Source organism: Glycine max, chromosome 5 (genome assembly GCF_000004515.6).
Source record: "Glycine max cultivar Williams 82 chromosome 5, Glycine_max_v4.0, whole genome shotgun sequence".
In the NCBI taxonomy this organism is placed as follows: Eukaryota; Viridiplantae; Streptophyta; class Magnoliopsida; order Fabales; family Fabaceae; genus Glycine; species Glycine max.
The window spans coordinates 18,806,343-18,829,562 of record NC_038241.2 but is presented as its reverse complement, the minus strand read 5'-3'; the positions used below and the strand labels follow the sequence as shown (position 1 = coordinate 18,829,562).

General features: G+C 40.9%; 1 non-coding gene across 1 annotated transcript; it reads left to right on the top strand.

Moving 5' to 3' along the window:
- The first annotated feature begins 6,411 nt into the window (after positions 1-6,411).
- LOC113001802 (small nucleolar RNA R71) lies at positions 6,412-6,518 on the top strand. The gene has a single exon (XR_003267288.1). It is a non-coding gene; the product is annotated as a small nucleolar RNA R71 (small nucleolar RNA).
- The last annotated feature ends 16,702 nt before the right edge of the window (positions 6,519-23,220 follow it).

The following is a 23,220-nucleotide window of genomic DNA, read 5'->3' as shown; positions in this document are numbered from 1 at the left end:
AACAAACACATTCATATATTTTTCAATGAACATCAAGGAATGAAAGGAATGGGTAACATCTAACATAAGGAGATCCAAAAAGTCAAGACATTCATGAAAATCATCCAAGAAACCCAATCATGGCAAAATAGTTAATCAGCTCAAGAATGAAAAGTGATAAAGCCTCACAAGATATACATTCTATCTCTCAAGTGTCTAGGCTACTATTTACACTCAAAGCACCCATGAAAGCAAACACCACATAGACTTGGCAAGATTCTAAAATTGACAATCAACCCACAAACACAAGCACATGAGGATCAAAAGGTCTTTTAAGGTTGTAATGGGGCCAAGGACAAGGTAGGGAGAAATATGGAATAAGTGGCTAAATCCCAAAGGAATAGAGGAGCAAAGGGGAATAAGTGCATATTAAGAAAAAAAATAAGAAAATAAAAAGAAGTAAAGATAAAAATTAAACATGAAGATTAGAACCAAGAGTTTCATCATTCTTGTGCCATTTAAGATCTTATTCACTCAACTTCATTGCTTTTCTTTTTCTTTTTTCGAATTTTTTTTTCGAATATTTTTTTTTTATTCTATAGCCTTTGAGAAACAACATTTCATTCAGCATGTCCAACATTTAACCAATATACAATGTACATCAAGTATGGCCCAAAATACATCATGAAGCATAGCCAACAAAACAAGTTGTCCAATGAAACAAAAACCCCCCACACTTATTCCCAAAACAATTCCAAAGCTCCAAAATTCCTTAAGGATATGGTGATATCATGGTTTTTCACTTAAGGCTTGTAGTGAGCTTCAAAACAAGGAAAGGGAAACAAGGCTCAAAAGGGCTATCAAAGGAATTAATTCAAGGTAAGTCCATTTGGCTAGAAGCTTATAAGAACAAAATTGCCTCAATCATTTCCAAATATGCATGTGAATTAGGACGCATCAACAAGAATCAAGCCAAGGCTATTGTGCAAGCAATCAATGGGGAAAAACACACCAAATGATTATGATGATGGATGGCTCAAATTCTCACAAAGGTAAACTCATCACTTTCAAATTGAGCTTTCAAAACTATCATGACATGTAGAGAAGAATCAAGGATTTCAAGTCACAAAATGTCAAGAACTTTTATTTTCAAAACAATTACCCATTTCTTGAACATATCCTATAATTCAAAGAAAAACATGCAAATTCGTACGTGCACACAAAATTGACCCAAAATATTAAACTGAAAATCCGACGAAGCTAACAACATTAACAAATTAACACAACTAACAAATTAACAAAACCAACAAAACTAGCAAAACCAAAGAACACTCCCCCCCATACTTAAACAACACATTGTCCTCAATGTAGCACAATTAAAAGATTAAAAACAATTAAATCATCAAAGAGAATTGGACAAGTGTAATAAAAGCAAAGAAGGAGATAGGAAAAGAAAAACTCCCTAAGTCATGGTGGAGGAAGAGTAGGGTGGAGTAAGGAAGTCTCTTCCACCACTACGTCCACTAAAGAAGGGTTCGTGAGGAATGGCTTAAGTCGATGTCCGTTGACCTTGAAGCTCTTGTTTGTGGAGTCGCTTTTGATCTCAACTGTACCATAAGGAAAAACATTAGTAACAACAAAAGGACCGATCCACTTAGACCTCAACTTACCACTCATGAGTCCAAGCCTAGAATTATACAATAACACTTTTTGCCCAACCACGAAGTCTTTTTTAACTATCATACTATCATGGAACTTCTTGGTCTTTTCTTTGTAGAACTTGGCATTCTCGTAGGCTTCTAGGCGGATTTCATCTAACTCACTCAGTTGCAACTTCCTTTCCTCGCCAGCTTGATCCATAGAGAAGTTGCAAGTCTTCACTGCCCAGTATGCTTTGTGCTCAATTTCCACTGGAAGATGACATGCCTTTCCAAAGACAACCCGATAAGGAGACATTCCTATGGGTGCTTTGTAGGCAGTCCGATGTGCCCAGAGAGCATCATCAAGCCTGGTACTCCATTCTTTCCTGCTTGGCTGCACAATCTTCTCTAGAATTCTCTTGATTTCCCTGTTAGAAATTTCTGCCTGTCCATTAGTCTGGGGGTGGTATGGTGTGGATACCCTGTGTACCACCCCGTACTTTTTAAGCAGGGCATGCATTGTCCTGTTGCAAAAATGGGTTCCTTGATCACTAACAATTGCTTTAGGTACTCCAAACCTGCAAAACAGATTAGACCTGACAAAGTCTGCGACAACTTTAGCATCATTAGTTCTAATGGGCTTGGCTTCCACCCATTTTGAAACATAGTCAACTGCAAGGAGAATGTAAACATAACCAAAAGAGACAGGAAAAGGACCCATGAAATCTATACCCCAGACATCAAACACCTCACAGAATAGCATAGGTTGCTGAGGCATTTGTTGTCGCCATGTAAGTGTATTTCCTGCTCTCTGACACTGCTCACAAGTGCTGCAGATCTTCCACGCATCTTTAAAGATGGTGGGCCAATAAAAACCACAATCAAGCACTTTGCGAGCTTTCCTTTGAACACCCAGATGACCTCCCAGTGCGGAAGAATGACAGAACTGCAGGACTGAGTCAGTCTCATGATCTGGAATGCACCGTCTAATGACCTGATCACTGCACAATTTCCACAAGTAGGGGTCATCCCAAATAAAATGCTTAGCATCACTTTTAATTTTATCTTTTTGGGCTTTAAATGCTAAGGGAGGAAAAACAGAAGCAACTAAATAATTGACAATATTAGCAAACCAGGGAGTAGAAAGAGAGTCAGAAATACTATACAGTATATACAAATGATCATCCGGGAAATCATCCCGAATAGGTGAATCTGCATCAGATACACGTTCGATCCGACTCAAATGATCAGCAACTAGATTTTGTGCTCCACTCCTATCACAGATCTCCAAGTCAAACTCTTGGAGCCAGAGCATCAATCGGATCAACCTAGGCTTAGAATCAGCCTTCTTCAACAAGTACTTTAGAGCTGCATGGTCAGTATAAACAATAATACGAGTACCAAGCAAATAAGATCGAAATTTTTCAAGAGCAAAAACTATGGCTAGAAGCTCTTTCTCAGTAGTAGTATAATTTGCTTGGGCAGCATCTAAAGTCCTAGAAGCATAATATATAACCCTGGGCAATTTATCAATTTTCTGAGCAAGGACAGCCCCCAATGCATAATTTGATGCATCACACATAAGCTCAAAAGGGGTTGTCCAGTCGGGTGCCTGGATGATGGGGGTGGTAGTCAGCGCTCTTTTGAGGCAATCAAAAGCCTCTTTGCATCTGTCATTAAAGTCAAACTCCACCTCCTTTTGCAACAAGTTGGACAATGGAAGGGCTACTTTGCTAAAATCCCTTATAAAGCGCCTGTAGAATCCTGCATGACCAAGAAAGGATCGCACCTCTCGCACACAAGAGGGGTAAGGCAATTGTAAAATAACAGAAATTTTTGCAGGATCTACTTCAATACCCTTATTGGAAATAATGTGGCCTAAAACTATACCTTGCTCAACCATAAAATGACATTTTTCAAAATTTAGAACAAGGTTAGTTTCAATGCATCTATTCAAAACTTTTTCCAAACTATTCAAACAACCATCAAAAGAGGATCCATATACAGTGAAATCATCCATAAACACCTCTATGCAATTTTCTAAAAAATCACTGAAAATACTAATCATGCACCGCTGGAAGGTACCGGGGGCATTGCACAGGCCGAAAGGCATCCTCCTATAAGCAAAAGTGCCGAAGGGGCAGGTGAATGTGGTCTTTTCCTGATCCTCAGGAGCAATAGTAATTTGCATATAACCAGAAAAACCATCAAGGAAACAGTAGTGGGATTTACCTGCCAGGCGTTCAAGCATCTGGTCAATGAATGGCAGGGGAAAATGGTCCTTTTTGGTAACCTGGTTCAGCCTCCTATAGTCAATGCAGACTCTCCAACTATTCTGCACCCGAGTAGGAATCAGCTCCTCCTTCTCATTTCTGATCACTGTGAGGCTAGTCTTCTTCGGGACTACCTAGACGGGACTCACCCATTGGCTATCAGAGATAGGATAAATGATTCCAGCTTGCAAAAGCTTGGTTATCTCCTTCTTCACTACATCAAGAATCACCGGGTTGAGTCTTCTCTGTGGTTGTCTTACTGGTTTAGCTCCATCCTCTAAATTTATTCGATGCATACATGTGGATGGGCTAATACCAGGAATGTCCGCCAGGGTCCAGCCTATAGCCTTCTTATGCTTCTTGAGAACTGACAACAACTTCTCCTCTTGCTCATCAGCAAGGGAGGCAGATATAATCACTGGAAAACTCTTGCTATCATCCAAGTAAGCGTATTTTAAATTTGATGGCAGAGGCTTCAATTCTGGTGTGGTCGGCTGGACAGTGGTAGAAGGGGATGGTTTCTCAGCCTTTACCTCATAAAGAAAGTCAGAGGTATGTGTACTTCCTGAAACATGGTTAGTCCTATCTGACTCTATAAAATCAATCTCAAGAGGTAAAACACCACCACCAGGCATGCAATCAATATCACTCTCAGATTCACTCTCAGCATCAAATTCAGACATATGATCAAGTACAATTTCAGACTCAATGCATGAAGAGTGAGAGGCATGCAGATTAGAATAAAGATCAGTCATGTATTCATCAAAAACATGGTCAATTATTTCAGCACGAAATACAGAAAGATCTTCAGATGGGTATTTCATAGCATCCAGAATATTAAAATGAACAGTTATATCACCAAACTCCATGGACAGTGTGCCTGCATAAACATCTATCTTAGTTCTAGCAGTTTTCATAAAGGGTCTGCCTAGAATGATGGGAACTGATCCTTGAGAAAATCCATCTTCCATATTCAAAATATAAAAATCAACAGGGAAAATCAGTTCACCAACTCTAACTAAGACATCTTCTATGAAACCAACAGGGTAGGCAACACTTCTATTAGCTAAATGAATTACCACATCAGTTGACTGCAAGGGGCCTAGAGATAGAGAATTAAAAATAGACAAGGCATAACACTAACAGAAGCTCCTAAATCTAGCATGGCATTGTCAAACTTACTATTCCCTATGATACAAGGTATGCTGAATGTACCCGGATCTTTGCATTTTTCAGGAATTTGAGGAACAGATTTACCAATCAATGCGGAGACGTTTCTGCCCATGCTAATCCGTTCACTTCCTTTAAGCTTCCGCTTATTAGTGCACAGCTCCTTCAAGAATTTGGCATATCTTGGAATTTGCTTTATTGCATCCAACAGAGGTATGTTTACCTCTACCTTTCTAAACGTTTCCAAGATCTATTTCTCTGCCTCTTCCATTTTTTTGTTGGAAACTGCTCTTGGAGGGAATGGAAGAGGGGGAATGTGCTGCTTCTGCAAATCAGAATTACCTATGGAAGAAGATTCACCTGCACAGAAATTGTTAGGTAAATTTTTGTCATCACCTTTTTCTGGAATAGTGTGAAGTTTGGCAGGTTCATTTGCAGATGAGGAAGGTGCTACGGGTTGAGGTCCTTGACATTGCTTTCCCGACCTCAATGAAATGGCACTGACATTTTTGGGATTTTGGACAGCTTGAGAAGGCAGCTTGTCAGAATTCTGGGACTGTTGTTGATTCAATTGGGTAGCCAATTGTCCCATCTGATTGGTTAAGCTCTGAATGGAGGCTCTGGTCTCTTGCTGAAACTACATGTTCTGCATAGTCATTTGCCTCACAAGTTCTTCGAGGGAAGGTTGTGGAGGGGCCTCAACTGTTGGTTGTTTCTGGGGTTGTTGCTGTTGTTGGATTGGTGGAGGAATGTATGGTCTGCTTGGGCCAACAGCATTTTGGAAGGAAGGAGCAGGCTGCTGTTGTTGTTGCTGAGGGCTGGACCATCTGAGGTTAGGGTGATTCCTCCATCCAGGATTGTATCTGTTGCTGGAGAGGTCATAATTGCTCTGCTGTGGTTGATTTTGCTGCTGAGGTTGAGGAGGTCTATTGTAAATATTTGCAGCATAAGCTTCAGGTTGCTCAATTGCTCCAGGTTGCAGCATGGAAGGGCAAAGGTCTGTATGGTGGTCAGCAGAGGAGCACAAACCACAAACCCTTGCGACAGGTACAAATTTCTGATTCAAGGCCAGCTGGGTTACCAAGTTAACCAATGCATCTAGTTTGCCTTCAAGCTTCTTAGTTTCAGATGATGCAGATGGGTTTGTAGCTACCTCATGCACTCCTCTAATGACTATGGCATCATTTCTGGCGCTAAACTGCTGGGAGTTGGAGGCCATCTTCTCAATTAAATTTCTGGTTTCAGCAGGAGTCATGTCTCCAAGGGCTCCACCACTGGCAGCATCTATCATACTTCTCTCCATATTACTGAGTCCTTCATAAAAATATTGGAGAAGAAGCTGTTCTGAAATCTGATGGTGGGGGCAACTGGCACATAGTTTCTTAAATCTCTCCCAGTACTCATACAGGCTCTCTCCACTGAGTTGTCTAATACCTGAGATATCCTTCCTGATGGCTGTGGTCCTGGAAGCAGGGAAAAATTTCTCTAAGAATACTCTCTTAAGGTCATCCCAGCTCGTGATGGACCTTGGAGCAAGGTAATACAACCAGTCCTTTGCCACTCCCTGTAATGAATGAGGAAAAGCCTTAAAAAATATGTGATCCTCTTGGACATCTGGGGGTTTCATGGTGGAGCAGACAATGTGAAATTCTTTCAAATGTTTGTGCGGGTCTTCACCTGCAAGGCCATGAAACTTTGGAAGCAAATGAATCAGTCCAGTTTTAAGAACATATGGGACATCCTCATCAGGGTATTGGATGCACAAGCTTTCGTAGGTGAAATCAGGTGCAGCCATTTCCCTTAGAGTCCTCTCCCGGGGTGGAGGTTGTGCCATGTTCTCAGAATGTGCAAAATCAGAATGCTCAGAATCAGAATGCTGAAAATTATAATGCTCAAGATCAGGATGTTCAAAATCACCAATAACAGAATGCACAGCTTCACCAGTAATGGAATGCTCAGAATGATCAAAAGGTATAAAATGATGCCTAACTAATCTATGAAATGTCCTATCTATCTCAGGATCAAAGGGTTGTAAGTCAGATGGATTGCCTCTAGTCATACACTACATTCAGCATGCACACAACTAGTTGCCTTATCATGTAAATAAAGGTGTAGGTTTGAACTACAGCTACCCTCAAATGATATCCAAATGACTTGAAATTTTGTGAGAAACCTTATAAAATGATGAGAAGATAGCACAAAAAATTTCAGACAAAAATTCAAAGTCTAACTATGAAAGCTAAAAATGGTAAGTTAAGAAAAATAAGTGAATAAAACTTGAAAAATAAAAAACTTTTGACAGAATCGCTTTTTTTGGACGATGGAGACCTCAGCCAGCCTATGGCAGGCTGCCACGGCGTAGGAAATTTTTTTCTACCCCAAATGCATATATAATAATTGGGATTTTGATAACCGGAGCAAAAGTTATGGCCGTTTGAAGTTTTGACAAACACAAAATTTGCTACTTTTTTGGAACTTTCAAATCTGACCAAACTAAAGGCTCTAGCTATTTTTCCCACAAAATATGGATTAAAAGAAGTTACCACAAAAAAATTCAGCCAAAAATAACAACCCTAGCTACTAAAACAAAAAATCTCAAATAATTCAACATGGGTGGTCGCTAAAATCCGTCTCTAATTGATTTCTACTACTACTCTGTTTTTGCCGCAAGCACACTCTTCACAGCAAAACACCCAAGACTGAAACAGGGGAAACGCTTAATGGGAAAACTGAAACAGAACACACATTAAACAAAAATACCAGGACACTAAACAACATCAACACACATACTAACAATTAAACATAAAACACGAAAGGATTAAACACACAACACTAGCTAGCTATTATGAACCTTTGGACACTGCTCCCCGGCAACGGCGCCAAATTTGATCGAGGCCGTACCTGAATCAAATAAACATGAAAATGCAGTAACTAGGAAGTGATCCTAGGTCGTTTCCCAACGAGCAGTGACAAACCAAATGTTCATAATATACTTGCAGTAACAGTAACGATTGGGGGGGGGGGGGGGTTTGGTTGTTTGGTAATTAAAGAGCAGAACAAGTAAACTGGAATACGAAAATACTAATATTAAAAACGGGTTGTTTCCTCTGATTCAGAAGCCATTCTCTTATCCTGGGTTATGGAAAATTCGTCCCTAACAGTCAACCACTTAATCCAACCCTGTTTCAATTTACTAAGCAAAAATCTACTTAGGGTTTTCAATACGTGATTAGGCACCACATACACCAGTTAGCCCTTCGTCCATTAAGCATGAACGCAAGTTAGGCTCAGAGGCAATTAATCGAACACGAAGCATGCACTGATTAATATTCACGAAATTGGGATAATTGGTGAAGGGAAAACTGCCAGGAACCCACATTACAAGCGAAACCTCAAAGAGAGTTGGGCTTCGTCATCAAAAGAAAACAACACCAGAAAATCTAGCCTTCCATGGATTCAAACAGAAAACGCAAATGAAACATGAAACAGAAACGTAAATGAACAGAAACGTAAATGAAAGTAGAAGAAGAAGCACGAATGAACTCGTAATTAGAAGCAGAAAACGGAAATTTGCATTAAGAACGAAAATTGTAACAAGGGAACAGAAAAACGTGAAAACCTAAAACCAAAGCTCTGAATAATGAAAATAGCAGAATAAAATGCCTTGCACGAATCCCAAGGCAGTTATTTAAAAAAGAGTCACTCAAAGTCACTGGGCCCTATTACAATACTCTGGCCCAAAACGAAATAAAAACTGAACAACATAAAATAAAATTGCGAAATTTCCTAATTAGAAATTAACTAAGGTAAGCGCTGCTTTATTTGCCCTCTTCAAGTCCACAACTAAAATCCGGATTAAGCCCAATGTTTCATTAATTCCTGAAATTAGATTAAAAACATCAAATTAGCTAAATGAGCCCAAATAATAAAACTGCCTAATTAATTGACAATTAAGACCAATCAATAATTAAAATGGTGCAAAAAGGGTTTAGAAAATAGAAGAAAATGATGGCACATCACCTGTACTATCAAGGACTTTAGAGTCAGACCAGTTTCCACTGTTGAATGACCCCTACAAAGCATGCATCTATGTGATCAAGGTAAAGGCATACTAGAATGAAAAGCAGATAGCACAGAGAACACACAAAACATCATTAAATAGATAAAAATATATTTACATCAGGTGCCTAAAGGGAAGATCCAACAGAGGATTTAGCTTTCCATACCAGGAAGCCTTCTTTACAACAAAGAGAAGAACAAGATGAAAGATTGCAAAAATACAAGTGGTGAGGATGTCTCCTTGACCTCTAGGATCTCACAATCACTCACAAACTCATCTCAAGCTCTCAAACCGGCTCCTGCTTCAAGCTCTAGTCTCTGCAGATCTTCACACAGCAAAATCTCTCAAAACTCTCTGGAACTTTGACCTTTCTCTCTCTAGAAACCCAGTCCAAACTCCCTTTCTGAAATCTTATTTCAAGCTTAAATAGGTGGCCTTGTGCGTGCTCGTGCGCTTAGCTCAATTCTGTACCACTTAGCACACATTAGTGAATTTCGGCTTAGCGCGTGCCTTTCTCGCATAGCGGATGAACTGAAGCGGTGCGCTTAGTGAGATGAAGCAGTGCGCTTAGAGAACTTGTGCAGCTCATCTTCTTCCAGAGTCTTCCTCGCGCTTAGCCCATCAGTGTTGCACTTAGCGGACGCTCGCTAAGCCACAAAATTGGCTTAGCGAGAAGGTGAAAAAAAAACACTTTTCAAAGCTTGCCTAATTAACTTGAAATTGAAAGTACGAAGTATTTATTACCTATACTTAACAAAAAATACTTATAACACTGCAAAATAACCATAAATTAGAAGAGTCTGATACAATTTACACAAGTTTTATACATAAAAGTTAGTCGTATTCACCGACTAACACCTATGTTCACGAGCTGCCACTAGGTTTAGCTCTTCTTTGTACTTATCAATGATGGTCAACATTTTTACCTTCTGTCTCGCTTAACTGCTGGGACAAACTTCTTTTAGACCTAAGACTAGCCTTCAACTCGCCCTTCAAAATCATGCCTTTGACCCGCAAGTGATTCCTTTTGTCTCTTCGGAGCTTAAGCTCACTGTTGCTGCCCCACAAGGCTTCTCGAAACTTGTTTCAGCCGTGTTCATCCTTTTGGGCCCTCTTAGTTTCTGTTCGCTTCTGGCAAGTGCACCAGATCGCGCAAGTAGTATAAAACGGTAAGAACCGAGTATCGAACTCTCGGGGAACTTGTGTTACTTGGTAAAACTATTTTAGAGAGTAGGTGTTTGATGTGAAAAGAGATGTATTGATATGAACAAATGTATAAACTAACTATTAAAAAGGGAAAATCACGTGAGAAGTGATGCGTAAAGACAAGAAGGTGACACATTGGTCTTCCTAGTAGGTGCCTGATGCTCAAAGGATATTCTCTATTTAAAAATGCTTATGTGTTCTATGGTGTCTCCTGAAATGCTAAACCCCGATTCCTCATGATAGTCTAGCCTAATCGTGATCAACCGTCATCCACAGATTCCTCTTGTTGGACTAAACTCAACCATGACCGCATTAAGACAACATACAACAACTAGGTTACCGTACCCCGATTCCTCGTGAAAATACGACAAACTAGCCCCGTCCTTTACAACAAAGAAAAGAGAAAGATGAAAGATTGCAAAAATGCAAGTGGTGGGGATGTCTCCTCCACCTCTAGGACCTCTCAATCACTCACAAACTCAGCTCATGCTCTCAGGACGAATTCCTTTTCCAGCTCTGGTCTCTGCAGATCTTCACACAACAAAGTCTCTCAAACTCTCTGGAATTTGGACCTCTCTCTCTAGAACTGAAGACATGCAAGAGCTCCTCAAGAAAATGGCCAAACTTCCTCTCTAAATCTGATTTCAGGCTTAAATAGGTGGCTTTGTTCGTGCTCATGCTCTTAGCGCAACTCTGATCCACTCAGCGCACATTAGTGAATATCAGCTTAGTGCATGCTTTTCTCACTCAGCGGATAGACCGAAGTGGTGCGCTTAGCGGGATGACCCTTCTCGTAGCGAACATGCACAGGTCATCCTTCTTCCAGATTCTTCCTCGCGCTCAGCCGAGGAGTGTTGCGCTCAGCGGATGGCTTGCTAAGCTAGCAGATTGGCTTAGCAAGAAGGTGAAAATCAGCACTTCATAAACTTGCCTAATTAACCTGAAATTGAGAGAAAATGATTATTAAATACACAAAATAGAATTACTAAGTATTTATTACCTATCTTTAACTAAAAGAACTTATAACACTATCAAATAACCATAAATTGGAGAAGTTTGATACAATTTACAGAAGTTTTATACACAAAAGTTAGCAGTATTCACCGACTAACAACTCCCCCAAATTTATAGTTTTGCTTGTCCACAAGCAAATAAAGAACAGCTCACTGGTCCCCAGGTGACGATAACATGCAGTGATTATTTACAAAGGTGTATGCAACAAAAGTTATTGATTGCATGATAAGAGAATGAAGCAAAAGGCCTTCATCACTTGTCTGTTACAAGGCATGTAGTTATTCAGAGAGGAGAATCAAATGTAACCTGTACAATTAGATGAAGTTAGGCATAAGACAAATATCAAGGAAACTAGCTTAAACCACAGTCTCACGGCTACTGTTTCACTCTAGCACAAGTGTTTAAGCTATTCATTAATAGTAACTAGCAAGAGGTCCAATCTTTGAACTTCATCTTATGTCATCGAGTCAGAAATGCATGAACAGAATCAGAAGGACTTTCACAGGCTTGTAGTGAGGCTTGGCTACAAAAATAATTGGTTTTTCTAGGATTTAAAGGCTTAGATTCTAAGAGAGCATAAATCCTAGACTTAACTAAATATTCTTTTCAATATAAATATCTTACTCACTAGCCTTTCTCTTTAATTTTTTTTTTGCTTTTGACCTTGTTACAACACCATACATTTTCTTTGATTGCTTTTTTTTTAACACAATTTATTTATTGTGTGTGTGCTGATGCTTTTACCTCTTTCTTTACATCCTAATTAACTCCACTCCCCCAAATTTGGGGAAAAATTTCCTTGAACCATATGCTCTCCTAGAATCTAAGCAAGGCTTCTAGAGATAATCATTTAAGTTCAGGGTTCCATTTTGAAAGCTCATAAGAGGGTGCAAAGGATACAATTATCATTCAAGGTAAACTTTGTGGTCAAAGGCTTGTATATACACAACCATGGCCTTCATCATGTCCTCATTCATACATTTCATTCTAGATTTCAGAGATTGATGCAAAGATCATTACTCAAAGCTAGTCGTTCACTCACAGTTTAAGATCACACTCTTACCAGGTTATGGTTCAAGCTTTTCTTTCTCAATCAATATGTCTACTGACTATCATTTCTAATTGCAAGTTCACATTCTTGTTCTTTCTTTGTCTAACATACACACTTGCTCAACTCATGAAAGAAAACATAAGCTCATCACAATCATGCATTCAATTGAAAACCAAGTCATACACCAATTTTCACAAAAAGATAAAAGTGTTGCACTGCAATATCATCAAAGTCAAGTTAAACTGTTCCATATGCTTCAGGATGAGCAAACCAACTACTCATAAATAAAACTAACAGTGTATATAAACATAGAATAAATATTGTACTAAAACTATAATCATAATACTAATTATCCAAAAAAGCAAAAAACAAATATCATTAGGAATTCAAAATTCCTGTGACTGGTCCTAAGTGTCCTATGTCTACACATCCTCCTCATCTGTCAGATGAAGCACTGGAGTAGCGGGAGGAGAAGTGCCCAGAGTCAGGACTGGTGTTGTCTGGTCCTTAGGTTTCTCTAAGACAGGAGTGGAAGGGTCTGCTGCATGCTGAGGTGAAGATGGATCCACTACTGGTGTTGAGGGCTCTAAAATGGCCTCAAGAGATCTCTCAGGAGTGGCAATAGCTACCTGTGTCGTCTGTGTGTCGCAGTCGCCTCAGAGGACTCATCCTCCATATGCTGTGGTACTTGAGTTGTGGGACCTGAGTTATGACTGGGCTCAGGCACTCAAAAGTGAGGATATCAGAGACAACCCCTCTGGCTCTACATAATGCGGTGATCAGAGCAGGGAACCCAAGTCTAGAAGTGTTAGATTGGGCTATAGAGGTCATCTGGCCAGAGATCAGCGCTCCTATGTTCATATCCATGCGAGAAACTAGACCAAAGATCAGCCTAGCTCTATCCACTGTCAAGTCAGAAGTGTGTTATGTGGGGGCCAAGTTGGAGTATGAGAGGACACTCCATACCTGAGCTAGTGTAGTCAGATCCTTCCTGAGAATCTTCCCAGGATGGCCCTCAGAGTTCAAGATGAACCCTCGGCCAGGTATGCATATATCTCTCTGTAGTCTATAGGCAACTTGTAGTATCTGGAGTATGTGGGTAAGGTCTTCCCCTCTGCTAATACCACAGGTGTCTCCAGGAATGTGTTGAGACTGTAATCATCAATCTTCACCAAATGACTTCTGACTCTGGACTGCTTTGGTGGACGGTCCTCGGAACTATATAAATATGCATATAACTCTTTCACCAAAGCCAAGTCTATGCTCCCATTGACTAAACTGGTGAGGCGTTTATGGAAATTACACCTCTCCAATTCAGCCTTAAACTCATCTAGCTCAGAGTGATGTACCTCTACTTTCTTCTCTGGTAAAATGTTTCTCCCCAGGACATTATCTGTGTATCGGGTCCAAGCATCTAAGGAAGAGAATCTCCTTGTGTCATACTATGTTGTGGGTCTTGAATCAATACTTTTACGTTTCCTAGATGCCATCTGCAAATAAAGAAACCAAACAATTAATCAGGACACAAGTTATTCAAATTTTGAAAACTGAAAAAGGCACTGGCGGCTTAGCGAGACATGGTCCGCTGAGCTCACCTTCACAAACTAGACACTTCTGCTTAGCAATAGGTGAAGCCGCTTAGCTCACCTTCACAAAATACATACTTCAGCTTAGCGACAGGTGAAGCCGCTTAGTAGAAGTTGTAGAATTGCAGCTTCTGCATAATTGGCTTAGTTGGCAAGTGCTCGCTAAGCTGAACATCTGCCGCAAGGATATGCGCTAAGCTCCTCAAAGGCTGCGCTTAGCGGCACCAACAATTCAAAAATTTCACTAAGTATTGGGAGCTTAGCGAGCGAGGCTTGCTTAGCTCAGCGGATGCCGCAACGAATCACGCTTGGCTCAGGAAAGTTCGGCTTAGCGCGCAGCTATCAACAAAAAATTTGTCTAAGTTACCTGGGCTTAGCGATTCAGCCTCGCTTAGCCACAGGTAGTTCAGTAAGAGGATGAGGGTTCATCCTGAAAAGATGAACTCGCTTAGCGCGGTAGGCGCGCTTAGTGAGTTTGTCCAAAAACGTATGTATTCAACGAATACTGATGAACTCGCTTAGCGTAGCGTTCTCGCTTAGCGAGTTCATCGCGATTTCCAGAAAATGCAGTTTGTTTTCCTTGCACTTTTTAAACCTCTAAAAGGCATATCAGACATGCAATGTCTGCAACATACTCAATATGGTATACACGTATATATAGTACTAATCTTAAACTAATTCTAACAAAACATTAAAACCCTAAAAATCTAAAACTACAAGTAAAGTCTTCTACGCTAAAGTTTAGACAAGTAAAAGAGAATAAAAAACAAGGAACTTACTTGGATGGTGAATGGTTATTGCTAGGAAGTAGAAAATACGAAAGGGAAGCATAAATGCAAAATGGGTGAATTTCTGGAGAGAGAGAATGTAGAGAAGAAGCTTTGAAATTTCTGGCAGTTGTGAGTGTAACTTCCATTACACTCACTTAAGCGGTTTTCGGGCTTCTCGCTAAGCGGCAGATGTGCTAAGCCGATGTTTGAAATTCAAACTCAGGTTTTTTTTTTGAACAAGCGTCTCGGCTTAGCACGCAAAAAGGACCGCTGAGCGAGGTCTGCTAATCAAAAAACCTGCAACTCTTGCTAAAATGATGCATCTTTGAGTACAGAGGAGCATGCGCTTAGCAGATGATGGATCGCTTAGCACTGACATTGCCGCAAGGATTTGAGCTTAGCTTCCATGAGTGGTGCTTAGCTCGACAAAAACCAGTTTAGGCCGCAAAGAATTGAGCTTAGCTGCCATGAATGGCGCTTAGCTCAATGAATATCAGTTATGGCAGCAAGGAAAGGAACTTAGCAGCATCGACTCGCGCTTAGCCAAAGTGTATGATGGGTTTAGCGACCAGGCTGTAGCTTAGCCAAATTCATATCAAATTGAAGTTGGCTTAGCTTAGCCGTGGCCAGCTTAGCGGACCAAATCAGCCTTAAATGTAAAGGGTTGGGTGCTAAGCGCTTAAGACTCATGGCTAAGCGCATGATCACAGATGCGCTTAGCGTGAGGCTTGCGCTTAGCAGAAGGACTGTTTTTCAAAAAATATTTTCTAAGTTATTTTTCAGTCCTTTCTTCAACAAATAGAAACCCTTAAATCTAACATTCAAGGATAAGCTGATATACTCCAATGTACAAATTGTAAAGCAAGTTCCACAAGATATATACATGAAAAACAAAGATAGCAGAAATTAAAACTGGGTTGCCTCCCAAGAAGCATTTCTTTAACGTCATTAGCTTGATGAATTTACCTCAATGGGTGATATCATGTTTTGGTTCTTACTTTCAGAACCTCGTGACCCACTTCCATTACCTGTAAGCAAACATTTTGTTCTGGAGCGGGCTTATTGTCTTCAACAAACAAATCAAAATCAATTTTCTGATCCTCAAAACCCATTTCCAGCTTCTTTCTACCCATGCCAACTATGAAACTTGCAGTTAACATGAATGGCCTTCCCAATATTACAGGAATGTCAGTATCTTCACAGATATCCATTACCACGAAGTCTGCCGGGAAGATAAAATGTTTCACTTTGACTAGAACATCTTCAATTACTCCATATGGTTTGGTAATGGAGCGGTCACCCAGTTGTAAAGTCATTTTAGTGGGCATGATCTCCAACTCCCCCATCCTTCTACACATGGAGAGTGGCATTAAATTTATACTGGCTCCCAAGTCAATAAGAGCCTTTCCCACAGTGACTTCTCCAATTGAACAAGGAATAGTTACACTCCCAGGGTCTTTATGCTTAGGTGGAAGGATCTTTTGAATCATAGTGCTACAATTTCCTTCCACTACAATGTTTTCCTGGTGAATGTACTTATGTTTCCTTGTTAACATATCCTTCAAGAATCTGGAGTAGAGTGGCATTTGCTATAAAGCTTCTCCGAAGGGCATGGTTATCTTCAGTTTCCTGAAAATATCTAAAAATCTCGCCAAATGACAGTCCTTCTCCTTCTTGGAAAGTACCACACGATATGGTACTTCCACAGCTTCATTCACAGCTTTTTCACTTCTACTCTTCTTTTCATTCTCATTTTTATCATATTTTTTAATTTTATAATTTTCTCTTTCTTTTTCTACTTCTTTTTCTTTTTCTTGGTCATTCAATTCTTTTTTATTGACCATTATTTGTTTCTCTTTTTCCTGATTATTTTCACCTCTCATCATTTTTCCTTCCATCAATGCCTTTCTCTTCAATAGATTTCTTCTTGAGTCCAACACTTTTCTCTTCCTCATTCTCCACAAACCTTTTACTTATTGTCATCACAGCTTTGCATTCCTCCTTGGAATTCTTCTCTGTATTTGCCACAAAACTGTTGGATGACTTGTCAGCTATCAGCTTGGCTAGTTGTCCCACCTGGACTTCAAGATTCTTCAGTGTTGACTCAGTGCTTTTATGATTTGACATTGTTACCTGCATAAACTGAGTCAAAGTCTCTTCCAGTTTAGTAGTCCTCTAAAAGATGTTAGGCCCTTGTTGGATTGGCCTATTCGAAGGTCCACCCTGATCTTTGTTGAACTGATTGCCAGAGTGTGACCTCCACTGTCCTTGTTGACTATAAGGACCCTGCTGAAAGCCTGAAAATCCTCCTGGAGTATACCTGTCGCAACCTACCCTCCCCAGTGGAGTCGCCAACTATCGCAACCTACCCTTCAGCGGGAGGGCGACGCGTGACTCACGGGTGCGTGTTCCAAGAAAGGAATACGCACGGAGTCGCCACCAACGTTTATTTGAGGAAAACGTCGGAAAAACCGGAAAAGACGTGATCTACGAAATTTAAGTGAAATGTTCGGGAGTTGTATTTACGCAAGGGGAAGTTATTAGCACCCCACACGTCTGTCACAAGAGACGACAACCTTTAATCAAATGTGCAAATATGACTTCAATTTATGTTATCTTCCCTTTTTACGTTCTTATGTCTTTTTTATGCCTTTTATATTTTTTATCTTTTTGTGGTCGACAAGGGCGTTTCCCTTTGCTCCTACGTATTCCTCAATTGTGATGAGAAAATCAGACCAACGTAGTTCTTTTGTGAACAAAGCCTTTTGGTTAAGTTATTTTTTATCCATTTTTGCAAGATATGTTTTTATTGAATGAAAGGTCATTTTAAGGCGTTGGACCATTAGATAATCTTTCGATTCTTTTGAAAAGTGAGAAAACATTAAGGCATTTGGACCATTGATGATTTCTTTATTTTTGAAAGAGATAACAAAGTTACATATTGATTTTAGGCTTTTTAGAAATCTACATTTAACCAATAAAAGCGGAAAAGACCATTTCAAGGCGTTGGACCTTTGAAAATGGCTTTTTTAGGCGATGACAAAAGTTTGGTTTATGAATTGATTTTAGCCTTAGTTTCACTTTGGTTATTAGTCAATTCAATTAAGAAAGAAAAATCCCAAACAGAAACGTCCGATTGATTTTTTTTATTTATTTTACTAAAAGATATTTTTGATTATTATATTATTATTTTACCTCTTTTGGTTTCCAACGTGGTTACGGCATGATCGAATGGTCGGATTTCATTTTAACAGAAATTTATGGATGTTACAATTCAAATGATCGGTGGAAATTTATTTTATTTTTTGATTAGGCGAGAAAATGACTTAAGTAAATGACTAAAGCACGTCAAAAGGGGGTACGAAAAGTAAATGAAATGAAAATAAAAGCACGTGAAAACAAATGAGGACCACTAAGGGTACATAGAATGAATTGAAAAGTTCAGTTTTGGGAACTTACCGGTTGAAGACCGAAGAACGACGAAGAACGACGAAGAACGTCGAAGAACGGTTGAAAATCTTCGTGAAATCACCCACGGAAATGTTACGGAAACATTACGGAAGCGCCTCGGCTTGGATTTTCTTCACGGAAACAATTTTTTTCCACTAATTTCAAGTGATCTCAAATTAACAGGAGGGCTGAACATTTTTTCCCTTCACTTCTCCCCCTATTTATAGGAAAATAGGGGAGAAGCTTGCCACCCATTTTTACTAAATACACCCCCTGCTGTTTTTTGGTGATTTTCTTCCGTAACGTTATGAAACTTTACGAACTTCGTAACGATGCTTGTTTTCTTTCCGTAATGTTACGAAACCTTACGAATTACGTAATCATCCCTTTTTTGCCTTCCAGAATGTTACGAAACTTTACGGATCGCGCACTAACACTTCCTTTTAATTTTCGGCACGTCACGAAACTTCACGGATTGTGCTACAATGCTTTTCTTTTCACTTTCGGCATGTCACGGAACTTCACGAATTGCCTAACGATGGGTGCCAAACACCTTTTCACGAATTGATACAAGACGCAAAATGACCATAATTTGTCTCTGCGTTTTGTTGGACACGATCGAGCCTGGGCGGCGAGACACAGAATGACCATAATTTGTCTCTGTGTGCCACTGGACACGATCGCCTCTAGATGGCGAAAAGGTGTGCGGAATGACCATAGTTTGTTCCCGCCCACCTCTCAACTTGTTGTTTTTGGATGACAAAGGGCGCATAATTTGTCTCTGCACGTTTATCACCCAACTTGCAAAATCTGAATGACAAAGGGCGCAAAATCTGTCTCTGCGCGTTTATCACCTGCCTCGCTGCTCCTGAATGATAACGGGCGCAGAATCTGTCTCTGCACGTTTACCCACTCAGCTTGTTGTTCCTGAATGATAAAGGGCGCAAAATCTATCTCTGTGCGTTTACCCACTCAGCTTGTTGTTCCCGAATGATAAAAGGCGCAGAATCTATCTCTACGCGTTTACCCACTCAGCTTGTTGTTCCCGAATGATAAAGGGCGCAGAATCTATCTCTACACGTTTACCCACTCAGGTTGTTGTTCCTGAATGATAAAAGGCGCAGAATCTGTCTCTGCGTGTTTACCACCCAACTTGTTGTTCCCGAATGATAAAGGGCACATAATCTGTCTTTGCGCGTTTACCCACTCAGGTTATTGTTCCTGAATGATAAAGGGCGCAAAATCTATCTCTGCGCGTTTACCCACTCAACTTGTTGTTCACAAATGATAAAGGGCGCAGAATCTATCTCTGTGCGTTTACCCACTCAGGTTGTTGTTCCTGAATGATAAAGGGCGCAGAATCTGTCTCTACGTGTTTACCACCCAACTTGTTGTTCCCGAATGATAAAGGGTGCCGAATCTGTCTCTGCACGTTTACCCAGTCAGGTTATTGTTCCTGAATGATAAAGGGCGCAAAATTCGTCTATGCGCATTTACCACCCAACTTGCTATCATGCTTTGAGTCTTACATATAGCAAAGGAAAGTTTTAAACGGATAACCACTCGGGTATCTCCACATGTCACGTGACTCCAGTGTTAGTATGACAGAAATTGTCTACGCGGAAGATGATGTAAATCTCCACGCGTCAACGGGCTCGTTGGCCGCAATTGACAAAGGGTGCAGAAGACGACGTTAGTCTCTGCGTGCTATCATGCTTTGAGTCTTATAGATAGCAAAAGAAAGATTAAATGGATAACCACTCGGGTATCTCCGCATGTCACGTGACTCCAGTGTCAGTATGACAGAAATTGTCTGCGCGGAAGATGACGTAAATCTTCGCGTGTCAACGGGCTCGTTGGCCGCGATTGACAAAGGGTGCAGAAGACGACGTTAGTCTCTGCGTGCTATCATGCTTTGAGTCTTAGAGATAGCAAAAGAAAGTTTAAACAGATAACCACTCGGGTATCTCCGCATGTCACGTGACTCCAGTGTCAGTATGACAGAAATTGTCTGCGCGGAAGATGACGTAAATCTCCGCGTGTCAACGGGCTCGTTGGCCGCGATTGACAAAGGGTGCAGAAGACGACATTAGTCTCTGCGTGCTATCATGCTTTGAGTCTTAGAGATAGCAAAAGAAAGTTTAAACGGATAACCATTCGGGTATCTCCGCATGTCACGTGACTCGAGTGTCAGTATGACAGAAATTGTGGGGGCGGCCGACAAAAGCGAGGCTCTTGCTCCTATGTATCCTCAATGAGGAACTCAGACCTACGTAGTTCTGGATAACTTGTGAGACTAAAAATAGTCTCGGTTTTTTCTTCACTAAAATGTGAACATGCTTTAGTAAAGAGAGAAAACTTCCAACTAATTAGAGCAACATATGTTTTTCGGATGAAAAACAATGTGTCTACCGGGGAAGGGGAGTATGCTGATGAAATCTTCTCATAACCACAAATGAGATTTTGGATGTTAGCATTTCGTTTCTAAATGAACATTTAGAGGAAACACTGGGTTCAACAAAAATAGAAGAAAATCACTCAAAGTGTATCAATCTCACACAGGTAAGTGTTTCATCCTAATTTCGAACCATAGGTATGTCATGACTTGATTTTGCAAATCATTAGGTCGTGGTTTCCTTTCTTTTCATATTTACATTGGTGATAACTCTGTATTTGTTCAGATGTCGTCTAGTCCAAAGACCTTTTTGTATATTTCTTCGGTTTTCTTCCGATCTTTGATCGGGGATTTTCTTTCTTCTTCTTTTTTTTGCTTTCTCTCCCTCTTTTAATTGGGAATTTTCTTTCCTTTTTTGCTTTCTCCCTTTCTTTGATTGGGGATTTTCCTTCTTTTTGTGTTTTGCTCCAAGGGCGAGGATTGATATTCTCACCCCGGTTCAAGGTTTATGGTAAGTTGGGATTTTGGCTCAAGGCTTGTATCACGGATGGACATGATATATGTCAGGGTTTGGTTTGGTTCAAGGATAAAAAGGGATGTCCCACATTATTTCCATGACACAAATGCAACAATGATGATTTGGAAATTTTATGCAAAACTAGTCATGCATGCACCTATGCGGACACTCAAGTGTCAAACTTTTATGGTCATGTGATGCTAGGGCTCATAATTCATTATCTCGACTTTAGTCAACCCAGTGTTTCCAAAATATGTTCTTTTATCAATTTGTGCATTCATCCGAGCCTATTTTGGGTGTTCGAAAAACTTTCACAGCATTTACCCTTCAGGTGTATACACGTTTTTTTCAAAAATTGGTTATGATCAGTGAATTCTTTCAAAGAAAATTTGGAAGTTATCTCTTTTCACAAGCATGTTGTTTTTTTCAGCCAGACAACTTTTTGTTTTTATTATTTTCTTTTTCCTTCCTTCTTTTTCTTTTCTTACTTGCTCTCTTTTCCTTTTCCTCTTTTTCCTTTTTTAAGTTATTTATCATTTGTTCATTTCCTCTCTCTTCTTTCTTTTTTCTCTTTTTTTCTCTGAAAAGGTCGTGCGGACAAGGGCGCACACTACCTACTTACGTCTAACCACAAGGTGAACGAAAAACGCACGAAAATGGTGACGAAATAACTGAGAGCCATAACGCCAAAAATTCCTAACAGAAATGAACAATAATGATAGTAACGTTAGTAACCATATGAACAAAACAGAAAATAGTAATGTCAACAACAATATGGGCAATAACAAAAAACGTTAATAGCAAACTAAACAAATAAAAAAAATATGTCAAAAAATGCGGTGACCTCGGTCACGTGGCTCCGCTTCCTCCCAAGAAATCGAGTAAATCTGTCATCTCCTCATCCATGCGGGCGTCCTCTGCATCGTTGGGAGCTCCTGCAGGTGCCTCCTCTGTCTAGTCCTCGGGCCAATCTCCGGGCCATGCGACCTCCGCCCTAAACTGATCTGGAGTAGGGCACGCAAAAGGAGCGAAACCCTGGCTCTGCTAACTAAGGCTGAGCTGGTAGAGACACTCATGGATCTGCACCTGCCCCCTGTGGTTGGCCGCCTGCTGGCGAACCAAGTGTTGGAAATACCGCTCCATGCCGAATGACCCAGCTGGATCAGCCTGATGAGGTGGTGGCGGTGCGTCAGCGGCTTGCAGTGCATCACCCTGCGCCTGTCTAGGCGTGCAATACTTCTCAATGAAGGCCCAAGTGATCAGCGGTTGAATCATCTTGCTAGGTGTGACGGGAACCCCGAATGACTGGCAAAGACCCGTGATCAACGCTGGAAACCCCAGGGCCCTGTTAGATTTATCTGGGTCTAGAGGGTGCCTGGTAGGTGGCATACCTGCAAATAAATAAATGGCGTCAACAATCAACTGAGCCACATAGACGCTCATCCGTGTCAGGATGGCATACACCAGCTGACACTTCGGCAGAGGGAGGTCGGAGTTATGATCGCTGGGCAGGATGTTGCTGAGCAGCAACGTCATCCACCTCTGGGTCAAGGTAGTCATGCTGGTGCGCATGATCCGCACCCATCTCCCGGCAGCGATCCGGGCAAAATCCTGACCCGGTATGCATAACAGCTGGGCAATGGCCTCCTTGTCAAATCCATTGGCCCGGTTCCTTCTCTGACTATACTCGCATTCTTGGCCCTCCTCTAACACTAACGGGTCTCCCAGAAACTGGCTGAGGGCATCTGCATCAAAAGGAATCCACTGGCCCCTTACCCATGAACGAATGTCCCGCACGCCCTCCTCCTTGGGCCAAGCATTGGCATAAAACTCTAGGACTACATCTGGGTCAAACTTGGCCATGGGAGTGACCAGCGACGTCCAACGCCGGCGAGCTATCTCTTCCAGGAAATCTGTGTACTCATCGTGCCTGAGCTGGACGCGTCTCTCTCGATGGAATGACCATCCCTTGATGGCCTCAAAATGCTGCTGGTGCTCAGCGCTCCTGAAACGATGGCTGTATACTCGGGAGCGGCACTGGTCCCTTCAGCCGCGGCGTCCTTCCTGGATCTCTTTGCAGAAAGCTTTCTCGGAGCCATTTCCTGTGAG